The sequence below is a fragment of the Patagioenas fasciata genome, chromosome 3, assembly GCF_037038585.1.
Source record: "Patagioenas fasciata isolate bPatFas1 chromosome 3, bPatFas1.hap1, whole genome shotgun sequence".
Lineage (NCBI taxonomy): Eukaryota > Metazoa > Chordata > Aves > Columbiformes > Columbidae > Patagioenas > Patagioenas fasciata.
Genome location: NC_092522.1, coordinates 32,053,025 through 32,066,477, shown reverse-complemented (window position 1 = coordinate 32,066,477; position 13,453 = coordinate 32,053,025). Strand labels below are relative to the sequence as shown.

Sequence of the window (13,453 nt, the reverse complement as noted above, 5' to 3'; positions counted from 1 at the left end):
TGGGATGTGAATAGATAGAACAATATGCCACATATAAATGAGAGGGACTGCATAAACATGGTTTCTCTGAAATGGCCACTGCAATGAAATTCTTCCAGGTAGGTAGGATCTATTATTACACATATAGGTAGAAGGAAAATTGGGCAGGACCTTGAAGACTGCAAGCAAACTAATGAAACACTTTTCTGATTAAACTGTCTTTCAGCCCAGTTTATCCGGTTTCTATGGCAAGTTATACTATAAATCTCTAATGTTTCATCAAAAGAGAGGGGTGTCATTATTTGACTCATTTTGGTATTGTCCACCAAAAAATAAAATTTTCTAGATTCAAATGATGGGAGAAAATTGAAAGTGCAGAGACTCTGATTTGGCTTGCTTTTTTTGGTAATTACAGCAGGCAGAAAAAAGCTTTTTTATCAGGATGGTTACACAGTCACAAGAAATTATTTGCTTTAACCTCAAAATATTTTGTAGATAGAAATTTTCTTTTCAGCCAGACTTCTGTAATTCTATAGCTTAATTATAGTTGCCTTCACAAAATAAGAAACATTTATTAAATGAGCTAGACATTGGCCTAGACTCATTTTATGTAAAAAACTGACATAGAAAATAGTGATTTGAGATGGTAATCACTTCTCCCTCCTATAGCCATTCTCTTGGGTCAATTAATGTGGTTGTTGGAGACTAGTTGCCCTTTAAGCCTGCTCTGAGAAAGACCAGAGCAAAACCAGGCTGCAGTAAAAGACATTCTGCAAGGAGGCTGGGCACTTTAGTCATGTGTTAGAGCTCCAAAACTTTTCTTAATGTGCTGCAGATGTTACTAAGCTTTGACTCTCTTTAGATATGTTTTCATTTACTATTTAGGTGGTCACTGTGTTACAGTGTTGCCAAGAGAGCTTTTGAATCAGCTTAAGATGATAATTAATTACGTTAATTCATACAGAAGTAACTAAAATGATTGAAGGGGTCAAAATTTTAATTGCAGGCTTTCTGTCCTGAAATCGGTAGCTAAACCAACAGACAAGGCACAGTTCATCCACCTTAGCAAACAGTTTTCATTTCTACTCTGAAATTGTCACTACTTGTTAATGCACTTTTTACTGGAAGAAAAGAACCAACTGGGGTCTCAGTTGCAAAACAGATGTTCCAGAGAGCCTGAAAAATAGTAGCTTCAAGTAAAGGCTCATAAATGCTTTACTTCCCTTGTCCCCAGGCCTTTCCAGTCTGAGAAAACTGTCTGCTTACTATGGCTCTGAGAAAACTGTCTGCTTACTGTGGGATTTCTACTGACATTGATATTTTTTTTTAATTCAGCTCTCAGCCTTCATAATAGTGCTGTCCTTAGGACAAGTAGGGGACTAAATACTTGAAAAACACTTTTCTATGCTTGAAAGGGAGAAAACACTTGGTCAAAGATTTTACCAAACACTACTCCTGCTCTCAGCATTAGACGTGTGACTGGATTTTGCCTGTTAATGCAAACACAGCCAAAAAAATCTTAAACGTGAGTTAAACAGAACCTTTTACTTTTTTTGACATGCCAGGGCACTGCTGATGTTCAAACTAGTATTACTGTTCTTCTGTACTGCCAAGTAGTCCCCAGAGGCTATGGCCACTATGGTCTAAATCAGGCTCATTTGAGAGGAACTAATTCAAACATAGATAACCTGAGCAAACACTGAAGGGAGCATTAGAAAACACCCAGAAAAAAGAAGCTGCCGGAAGTTTATTGTCCCTAGTCCTGTTAATGAAATAGGCTACTGGGCTCATTTTTCTTACAAGGGAGAGAAATAGAGGGAAGGAGAAAGTGACTCTCAGACCCAGAGGAACATCCTAGCGAACACATGTTCCTCCAAATCATTTGACTTTTGGTATTCATGGGGATATCATTTATAGAATGAAACAGATATAAGACTTGGAGACCCCAAGTCTTATATCTGTTTCATTCTATAAATGCTGCACCACAGGCTCTGCCTTCAACTTTACCCAATTAAAAGAGTAACATTTTACCTACAACCCAGCTCTGGTTTTGTGTAAATGGCTGTCCTGACATTGTCATGATATTGTGCATAGAAACAAAGTATCCTTCATATCAACAAAAGACAAGGCCTTAATCTTACATATTGTTTGCCTGTTCAATAAGAAATTCAGAATATAATATTTATTAATAAAGAAATTACATAGCTACAGTCCAAATCTATATGTTATTCATATATGAAAAGGAGATTGTGTATATCATGCACATAGGCTATAAATATATTCTGCAAACTATTTGCAGGCCAGCCCTCAATCTTCTGCCATATATGCAAGTTAGATCAGCGTTAATTCAATGGCTAAAACTGTTTCGGAAAAGAAATATCAGCTTTTCTTAAAACATTTGTATGCCTTGACCATCTAAGTTCACCACAATACTAGAGCTGGAAGAAATACCAATACAAGAGTGTTCTATGTCAAATCTTGAACCACTAATACAAAAGGATGTAATTTATCAGATCCAATGGAAAACACTATCTGACAGTGTCCAAAGTGCTACTATTCATTACATATCTAAAGGGTACTGATCAATAGACAGCACTGTGTTCTTTCATTCAATAGGTTCAAGCTTAACTGATTTTCATGGCTTCTTGAATGCTTTTATGACTAACAAGGCACGATCCACATAGTGCTTTGTCACTGATTTGCACATAATCTAATAAAGTGACAGTAATAAATCACAAGTATCATTAATAAATCACCAACAAACAAAGCAGCGTACTGGAAACAATGTGGAAAATGCACAGATATTCCTTCAACTGCTTTGGTGAGTAAACAGGCTAAATACACAGTATTAGTTAAGAGCTGCAAGTTCAGTTCATAGTAAATATATACATCTGAGCTGTCAGAGATTTTATATTGTAGTTGGCAAACAGTACTTCTATGTTTCTTCAGGGCAGGTTCATAGAGAAAGAGAAAAAGGAAAGGAAAAAAAGAGCTAAAAGAAAACAAAACTCAAATTGAGCAAACAAACGTATGGAACGCAATAATATAATCCAGTTTGGTGATGCTTACATGCTGTTAAAATCACATTTTGTGCCTTTTTTCTTTATCATTTGTTACCTCATAAATACCTGCAGTAGCTAAAACTGTCAGTGGTGCCACTTCAAAGAGCAGTGCCCCTAGGAACAAGATCTTTGAGGTTTAGTCTAGCCACAGTGTGGTTAAGGTTATCACAACGTCTCTTTAAATCTACAATCTAGTTGGCATAAATCCATGAAAAGCACATATACCTTCAAATGTGAAGTTCAGGATTCATTTACGTACCCTTCAGATGTGCATTTAATGAAAGGTGGGCATTTAACCTGGTAACAAGCTTCCACAGACTTCATGGAAAAACCCAGCTCCAAGATACATACTGCAGAAGCAATGCAGTCATTTTGACTCCATCATTGCTACAGAAAATGTGTGTTTTTAACAAGTATTTACTTGATGTGGGATCTTAGAAACACAAATTTGTACCTGTCACACAAGTTAGGTGGTTGGGGTTAATGCTAGACCTTGGTAGCACTTCTTCAATAATGAACAGAAAGCCATATCACTTCATTTTGGACCATTTTGAATTAAGAGCCAAGAGGTTTAAGTTGTTTCTTTTGCTTTTAGTTCCTAAATTTAACATAGAAGTGGTAAAATTAAAAGAGGAAGTCATCTTCCCTGGAATTTTCACCTTGACCAAAAGTTTTTGTAAATACCACAAGACAGCTTTTTCCTACAACATTTTCAATTCAAGATTTAAAGGCTTCGCTTGTTTTGATAAAGGCTCATCTGAATTCTTGAACATGAATATGAATCAAATTCCAATTCAAATCTTTAGGTGCTTTTCAACCACTTCTCTGGTGACCCTTGAGCAAATAAGTGTTTGTGTCAGTGGCTTGAGGCAAAATACATAATTAGAGCCAATACTAAAACCACCTTTCCTCTCAACCTCAAAAACAAAGTTTGCTTCAATACTAATAGCCACGGAAAAGAAATAAATAAGGTGGTGGCTAATACCAGAGTGAATAAGGGCTTTCCCTCTGAAGACTAGAGGAGGAGGAGACCTGGGTTTATTACAGTAAAGGGGACAGGTATGGTTATTTACAGGCAAAACTCCTGGACTCTGAGGTAAACCATTCCCTTTTCATTTATTCTTGAGAAATACAAGTCCTTAATAGTCAGAGTTTCTCCTTTAAGGTGGTGAAGAAGACTGGCAAGGCAGGACGGAGGCTCATGAGGGTGTCAAGTAGGACAGGAGGAGCAAGGTACATTCCCAGCACCACCGGCACCTCCGAAAGCCCAAATCTTTCTCTGCATGGCCACCAGCCTTTCTGTGGCAGCCTGAAACAGCAGCCAACAACCCCAGCAGCTATCACATCCACACATCGAGATCTGGGAGTTGTAAACGGAGCTCTCTTCAGAATGCAGAAATGCTGAGACAGCAGTGGGAGAGGGAAAATGCTCTGGGTAAAATGTGGAACACGAGGCCATGGCAGCAGTTCCCACAGCCATGAATTGGACCTCAGTACCTCTGTGTTTAGTTAAGGAAATCAAAACACTTTTGCCACAGTTAACATGGCTTCACATACTATTAATTTTACCAAAACAAATTATTGGACAAAAACAAACCTAAGACAAAAATTAAAATATATGAAAAAGAACAAAAAAATCTGATTAAAAAGAAAAAGAAAAAAGAAAGAGACCTTAAGGAAGTTGGTGTTAAAACAAGCCTGAAGCTTAAAGCCATAAAATGTGACCATCACTCTCTCTTTTTCTTGAGCATGTGACTTCATGATTTTTGATCAAGAGGTCGCTGCTTACTTTAAATGTGACTTCACCTTTTGGGCAGAACTGGCCTTGGGAGCCAGATACTCAGCTGAAACAGATAGATACACATGAAAGTGGATACTTATAAAACGGCTAAAATGTCTAAAACGTTTTGAAGGTTGCCTGCTGACATTTGTCCTGCATTAACTTCCTATACAATCATTTGTTTTAAAGTGTTTTCCTTCGTTAGTTTCATTATTCACTTATGCTGCAGAATTACTGCCTCTTAAAATGCTTGTTCTCATATCTCTCTAAGAAAGCCTCTAAACCTTTGCACTCAGAGCAACCCCCTTCACAAATGCTCTTGAATGCCGTTGTTTGCTAATGTTCCTCTCTCCTTTTTCCTACCCTCAGTGCTTGTCCCTTTCCCTTTAACAAAGGCTTAAAACACAAGATGCCTTTTCCCTCACCACTCTAAGACAACACTTCAGACTACCCTTCCTAACATCTTCCAGACAGGCCCAAAATATAAAGAGAAACTTTTTCCTCCTGTGCAAAACACAATATAGTGAGACATAATTTAATCAATACCATCTCCTTTCCCTGCATCAGTTTCTGTATTGCCCTTTTATTTTTCCTCCCCAGATGATTGCTCACAACATCCCCCAAATGCCCACGCCATCACACAGCCAGCGTCAGCTTTGCAGTTTGAAAGGGAAGAAACTCAGTCCCAAAAGATGCGGTGCAGCGACGCAGCGTTGCCTCTTTGATCTCCTGCTCCTGGCCCGTGCAGCGCGAGGCTAGGTCTGCTCTAGGGGTGAAGCTCACCCCATGCAGAGGGGCCCACACAAGGTTTGCTACGCTGTTTAACCCCATGGTTACGCCAGGGAAGAGGGAAACGGTGGGGGACCTCAAAGAATCAGCAGCGCAGCTGAGCCTGTGGCCCCCCACACCATGAAACTGCAGCTCTTGGTGGCCTCTGCTCTGGCTCCAATTAGGTCAGCGTGGAGGGGGATTTGAGGGGACGTTAGGGGAGGGTCTGCTGGACCCACACTCCTGCAACTATGTTGGAAATGAGTTCCCACATACGGGGTGCAGATGGGCTGCAGCCCCTTTTCCAGGCTGCAGCCTGCAAATAAACTTAGTAGCAGCTGGGGAGGGGAACCACTAGAGCCGCATATGCTTTAATGGGTTCTATGTTTCTGTGTATGGGAGTATTTCCCTCCCTTCGCTAACCCATGCAAATCCTTCTGTAAAGTCCCATAAACAAAGCTGTGGATATAATTTTAAATGAGAAACTTGCCACTGGGGAAAGCAGCGGTCAGGAAAAATACAACATACCTTTCTCTCCAAGAGGAGTGTTTTGGTGTGTTTTCATGGATTAAAACCAGATTTTGCCAGTTTAAGCAAGCAGGCAAACTTCTGACCTTTATCCACATAATAACCACCCCCCTCCAAGTACTGGTCCCTAACCTGTCCTAAAATAGTCAAGCAGAGCATGGAGTCTGTAAGAAAAGGTGGCCTCATTGCCAGGTGCAGATGTTTGTCAGCACAGCATGGATATGTCCATCTCCAAGACCTCATGCCCTGGTCTTGATCCAATAAAGCAGTTGAATGTGTGATCAGCTGTATATTTTCAGGCACTGGCTTTCAACAGGACCTGTAATCAAACATTTACATGAATGCTTTTCAGGATCAGCCCTGTAGAGCTCAGTCCTTGCTGGTTTGAGATGCCAGTACTCAGCAAAGCAAAGTTTGTGGTTGAGAGCAAGAATCTTTTAAAGCAAACCATGATTTTTACAGCTCCCTACAGAGTTCAAAGTTAGGGGAATCTGCGTGGTTACTTTTAGTTCAGCCAAGTAAAATCAAGTTGAAGAAAACTTCCTACTTCCAAACGTGCACCCAAGTGCAATATGGGTGTCATTTTCATTAGTGAAATAAATTTAATGAGGTAAACATGATGACTTCTTTTGAGAGGCTTGTGTGCTCAGTGGTATTGCAACTTAGAGTTAAATGGGGAATGCAAGAAACAAGGTACCCAGTACCTGAATTATATTTGAGAAATAATTTTTAGACAAACTGGCTGCAATGTAGCCAGGGGCTCTAATAATACATGTGAACAACAAGGTGTATCCATGCAAGTGTCTGCAGATATGAACAGGTAGGGACAGAAGATAGTGGTTCGATGCTGCACTGTCAGCCTTTCTGTGAGAAACTACTTTTTTTTCTTCTGAATGAATTCAATTATTGGTGACAACGAGCATATGGGAAGATTTTACGTGGTTTATACATGGCTGCCAAGTAGATCTCACTTCAGTTTCTTATTCAACTGCACAGACAAATCCACAAGCATTATCTTTCTACTGTTCTAGATTAATGTAATAACCCTAACTTAAGCTTCTTTTTTCTAGATGTAAATGTAGTAAAGAGGATATTGGGAGATGTTGGGAGAATAGTAAAGATAGAATCCATTTGTTGTCAAGATTTTATCAGAAAATAATGAATCACAGTAAATTTGACATATTTAATCAAGCAGCAGTCTAGTACTCTCCCTAAGGATTATGATGTTGCTGGAAAAATCACATCATTGCCCACGTTTATTCTGGTTGTTTTCAGTTTTACCATTAAAATGAGAAGCCAAAAAAAAAAATTAATAGCTTTTCTCAGTGGTTTATAAAATTGAGTAAAACAAAACTGGTGATCTGACTTTTTGTTTGGTAGTTTGAAAAACCTAGACAAAAGAGTAGGAAAGGATGGAACAAAAACCAGGTCCACTTCCTAAATCAAACAAACACACAAAAAAACCCAAACAACCTAACAAACAAAACCAAACCAAACCAAAACACAAACAAACCAAACCAAACAAACAAAAAAAACAAACAAGGAAAGAAAAAACATGTTAAGGTAGTACAGAATCCAGGTCTAGTTAACTACCTCTGATCCATAAGAATTTTGTTTTTCTTTTTTAGGTTAGTTTTAAAACCCATTTGAGGTTTGCTATGTACATGGGCCAGTGTCTGTGAAAATGTCAGTGAAATATGAAAAGAACTGAGGAACAAGCTATTTGAAGCCATAACTACTGAGCTCTCTTGTGTTTGCTTTGGCTGTTGGAGCTGTGGTAGGTGTTTCCCGTGTTTAGCCTTCACACCTGTATTATGTTTGGGTTACATGTTAGAAATATTCCATTCCTGTGGATGGAGACTTCCTCTTGGCCCAAGAAAGAAAAGGTTTCAGTCTTGTATGGATTTCCCCTCTACTGATTGGGAAACTTCACCTACCATTACAAGGACTGAGCTTTGTGGTGCTGCTGTTGATGCTTCCACTGGCTGCTGTAGCCTGGAACCCATGAGCTAGGGTCTTCTGAGCCCTCCTAAAGAACAACAACAACAACAACAAAATTGGTAAAGGCTTTCAAACTTAATGGATGATAAAAGCTGATCTTTCAATTTAGACCTATAAAAACTACCCTTCTCCTGGCCACTGCCACTTGAAAGTCACAGGTAACTAATCCTCAGCAAAACGGGTCTGTGATTTAGCCCTTTCTTAGGCTGCAGGTGTGACTCCTGTGGCTTTGTGAAGAATTCTCTGTTCCACCTAAGCGAGGAAAACCTGACACCAGTGGACCCCACCAGTTGTCCTCATCAATCCTGAGCAAGTGTCTAATTGTAACACACTTCCCTTCAGCATGAAATTTGCTCACCAGCTCACATTTATTGAAGAGCTTGCAATTCGCATTTTAAAATGTTACTCATTAAAGCTGCCAACAGAAAATACTTTGAGGCAGCGACCGTACCAATGGTAGACTTCTTACATGAAAATATGAGATTAAAAATAGAGGGAAAAGAGAGTGTTTTAGAGTCGGTGCCTGCATCTGAAAGCTTGCTGTCTTGTTCAGACTAACTCACCTTGTCACTGACGGCATCGGTCTCCTGCATGAAGCCAGAGTACCAAGTGTTAGGACTGTTCATAACCCTCTGCAGCCATATAAAGCAACATAAGGCCTGACAACCCCGGCTGGCCATTTGTTCTGAAAAACAAACTATAATAAAAGTCAACGCTACAAGTGTTGGAAGCAAAGGTTAGAGTTGCAGAATGATTTTGGGATACCAGTACCCATAGTGTGCCTGCTGAGCTTGATGGGCACCTCCTCACTAGGAGCTGCCACTAGTATTCACATTTAGCTTTAGACACGTTACGCGTTTTAAACATTTTCTCTTGGCCCTCACTATGTTCATCCTTGGCTAAAAAGCCTTAAACAATGTTTTAAAAAATGCAAATAAATAAATAAAAATAAGACAATGCCCCTTTATTTCCATCCCATAGCCCTAACTAGCATGACTGCTCCATATTTACATCCCTCTGATATAAGGCAGCAATATGTGTTAACTAAATACCACTATCTCTTGTTTCTTTCCCACATTTTCCTGTTTCCTGTCTTTATATCTCCTTCCATCTCCTTTTTTATTTGGTTTTATATCCTTTTATTTTCTCTTTCACTTCTCTCTATGATTATTTTTCTATCTATTTCTCTGTTTTACTACCTTTTAACCCTTCTTCATAATCTTCTCTTTATTGATACTTCATTTTACTTGCTTATCATCAGCTCTTTCACCATGGTCTCCCATTTTCCCTTTCTCTTACTTTTTTTTTTTTCCACTCTGATTTTTTTAAATGGTTGTATCTCTTTCTCACTTTCCAATGTTTTCCTTTCTGTTTCCACTAATATATTTTAGAAAATAGTATTTCACTCTCAACTACTTCCCTGTTTTCTGTGGCAGATTAGGTTGAACTCCTGCTCTTTTTCTGGGGAAAAAAAAAAAAAAAAAGAAGACCACAATAAGGAAAAAAAAAAAAAAGAGAGGAAAAAAAAGAAAAAAATCTAGTCAAAACTTAGTGGAAAGATTAAGATGTGATGACACATCAATGAAAAATACTAGGTCACCTCACTATTCATGTAGATATTGTCTAATATATGTTTTTGCAAAAAGCCATTTGTCTGATAAAACAATAACTCTTGTGGGTATTTTTCTTTCTTTTTTTTTTGAGCCATTCATCAGCTATTTCTTAAAGGATCCTAAAAACACTTTATAATTCATACAGATATAACAAAGGTGTTTTCTCTGGGGTGTTTGCTGCCATTTCAGTAATAAATGAAGATTGAATCTGGAAGCACCATTTGTGGAATACGATTATCAAGAGTGGAAGTTTGTTTAGGACAGTGATAACAGGTACACTTTCTAGAAATTACGAATCTATAAATCTATGATTTATAGCTATTTTCTTTCCTAAATAAAACATTAAACTGTTTCTGTAACTGCTATGAACTCTAGAACATGACAGCAGGGATAGAACCATGAACACATCTTTGCTATGATTTCTATCTCACTCTTTTGCAATACCAAGCCATTTTGGCTCTGTGTCATTCTCTTCAATAACATTTCACAGATCCTTGCATTTTGAGCAAGGATGGGTAATTGTCAAATTTTTTAACTTAGGGTAGCATTAGCACTGCAAAAGTGACTAGCCATTGTCCTACAATCTGCTTTCTCAAGAGATTTCAAGTTCACCTCAAGGCATTGGAGAAGATAATGCAAGCTGTAGTTGCTACAGGATCTTGCCCCTCTGGGCATTTCCAGGCCTGTCTCCTTTTCTTCTGGGGCGATGCCTCCTTGCAGCATTTAATCTGGGTTTCACTGAGGGACCATGAAAACCATGGAAATTCAATACTTTTAAAATGCTACTCAAAGCAGGGACCACCAAGGGCAGTTTTGTGTGGTTTATTAGAGCTGGCTTGTAAAATCATCGCCATTTCCCAAGCCACAGACAGCAAATTCTGCTGTGCATTACATTGCTTTCCTTGGTGGGTGCTGCGCTGCCTGTGCTTGGCACCTTCTCCCCAACTTGTTTAAAGCCCATAAGAACCAAACCCCACATGAATATGCGCAGAGGGGAAGAAGACGGACTAACCTGCTGGGTCCCAGTTCTAGACCTGCGTCCATGTCTTCTGGCCCCACATTGGAAACAGTTGAGAACTCCAAGCTTTGACATTAACTTGACCAAGATCAGAATTAAACATTAGTTTACAAATATGAAATAATTCAGTTCCTTCCTGCTTCCCTTCATCACTATAACTTGCATCTAATTGCAGTACTCGATAGATGGCAATTAAAAATGCAGTTATAGGCATAAATGCATAGGCACTTGACTTTGGGAAATAGAAAATTTTCACTGATATAATTTCTGAGGTATAGGACAGAATAAAATTATCTGTTCTTCCATGTGTTCTTGTTTAGGCAGGTTAGGAATGTCATATCCTTGTGAAGTTTTCCACATGAACTCATAGCACAAGGTTTGAGAGCAGACTTGCTTTTCTAGTTGATAGACGTTTGTCTTTTAATTTTTACCCTCTGATGTGTGTTACCAAGTGATACCTGAAACAGAAATATGTCCAATTAATTTTCTTTTAATCTACTTATCTCCTAGAAATAAATTCAGATCAAATATGCTGTTGACGCACAGCAACATAATAAAGCATTGCCAAGCATAACAGTCTTTCAAGGTACATTTTTCTTTAGCGATTTTTCTGCAGCCAAGAATAAAATTAAAAGAATGGGAAGAAGACAGAGAGGGGGAATTAGTACATTTGACTCAAACATATACAATCCATAAAAGATATTACTAATCAGGCAGAATCCCACCATCCTACTTATCATCTTGGGCCAGACTGCATGTTGTTCCTCCCCAGATGTGCAGGATAGAGAGAAAGCTGTTGTAGGACTACACACAATGGTAATTCTTTGAGGACATTCAAACAGGACCTAAGAGCCATCTCGGCAAAGACTGCAACTCTCAGCATTCTGCATTTTGCACAGCACACAATTAAATCGTGGTATTCACTGACACTGGATGCTGTAGAGAGTGGGTTCAGAGAAGGGTTGTATAATTTGTTGACAATAGATTCATTAGTGGTTGTTACCTACAATTGTCAAGATAAAACTATTTCAGAAACTACCTCAGCTGCTAAGACAATCTGGATGGAAACTCCAGGAAGGAAACATAGGTTATATGGTCTGGTCTTAATTTTTTCCCAAAGCACTATGCAGCATCAGTGAGAGGACACAGGGCAAGATGGGCTGTCGATCAGACATGGGTCTGTGCCTAGGCAGAAGACATTAATTAGTCTTTTGTTTGTTTATTGTCTCCTTTTTCCTCATTGCCATTTTAGATTGCACTCTCTTCTTGCTCTGGGTGTGGGAGAGGTTTTGCTATCAGTAAGGGGTTATCAGTTAGCTATCAAAAGTTATCATTCATGGGCCAGAACCTTTGATGGTCGCAACAGACCTTTACCAGCAGAGCATCAGAGATAGCAGTGATATATGCAAGTTGGATACAATTCTTTTTTTGAGATGCAGATGTCAGTGACTTAGTTTTAAAAATTCCTACATGTTTTTCCTCTTAAATTTAGAGAAATGGAAATGACTTACAGGACAGCACTGGTTTTAAATTCCCAACATTGAAAGGACTGAAAGCTTTTGCAGAAGCTCTTAAAAGTTTATGTTGTTTCCCATTATAACTGCTAATACTACATGATTGGCTTGTTAATACAGCTAACTCACCAGCAGCATTCATATTAATTTTCACCTTTTACTATGTAATGGTAGTGCTATTTATTAGCCAGACAGACCATTTTTAGTAATGTTATAGGAACAGAGTGTGCATTACACAACAGAACAAGGGTACACCTGCAGCTGACCATTTCTATATTTATGGCTGTCTGACATCTGTAATGAATGGCAAATGGAAAATATTTGTTTTTTCTTTGGCTTAGTAATTTTTTTTTCATGCTTTAAAAATAAAAACAAAGTGAAATACCTGGCATTAATTAGAGGTTTTAAATATCTGCAAGTCTCTTGCCAGGGTCCCCTGGAAAAACAGAACAGATCCTTAGGGCAGTGCATAGGAAAGAAATCGTTAGCTAACCTCAGCTTTCACTGGAAAACTTGACTGGAAAACCCAGATTACATTACAGTTCAATTCATAATCACATCCAGCTCCTTTCACTTCAAGTTTCAAGTACTAGCACCCTTCATTGTATGGCTATAACTTTGAGATGGGGAATTTACCATGTATTCCTAACAGATGATGAAATGTTTTGCAAACTTTATAACAATCTGGTGTACTTCAAAGCAGAATGAAGTTAGGTAATTCACGTTGTAACGTTTCATCTCACAGATGTCATCTAATTATTATTAACATGCAGAACCTATTTTTTCTCCCCTCTCTCTCCCACCAGTCATGAAACAGTTTCAGTCACCATACAAGGAAATCCTTTGAAAAACAAATGAAATTCAGGCTGAAACTGTGGTCCATAGTACAAAATTCTTACCACTTGGAGATGTGATAATTTCTATCTAACTGTAGCAGGATTTATGTAGTTAGTCAATGACAGGCATGAATGAAAAGATACAATGATAAAGAATAGGATTTAAAAAAAAAATCAGATCAAATTGTCTGCATTAGACTCAAAGATTAAGGAAATGCATACTGAAACATACTTTTTGGAGCATGTAACAATCAGAGACAAAGCACAGTCATGCAAAAGAAAGTTGAAGACACAGACAGTAAGTTGTCTGAGAACAATGAACCTATTACACAGACCACAGAGTCCTTCTGACTT

General features: G+C 38.5%; 1 long non-coding RNA gene across 1 annotated transcript in view; it reads right to left on the bottom strand.

Annotated features, from left to right (window-relative positions):
- Nucleotides 1-13,453, bottom strand: part of LOC139827703 (uncharacterized) — a 108,596-nt gene that overhangs the window by 10,014 nt on the left and 85,129 nt on the right. The window contains exons 4-7 of the long non-coding RNA XR_011738618.1: nt 12,649-12,699; nt 10,744-11,207; nt 8,682-8,815; nt 8,055-8,146 (exon numbers count right to left, since the gene is read on the bottom strand). This is a non-coding gene — a long non-coding RNA (uncharacterized lncRNA). The remainder of the gene's footprint in view (nt 1-8,054; nt 8,147-8,681; nt 8,816-10,743; nt 11,208-12,648; nt 12,700-13,453) is intronic.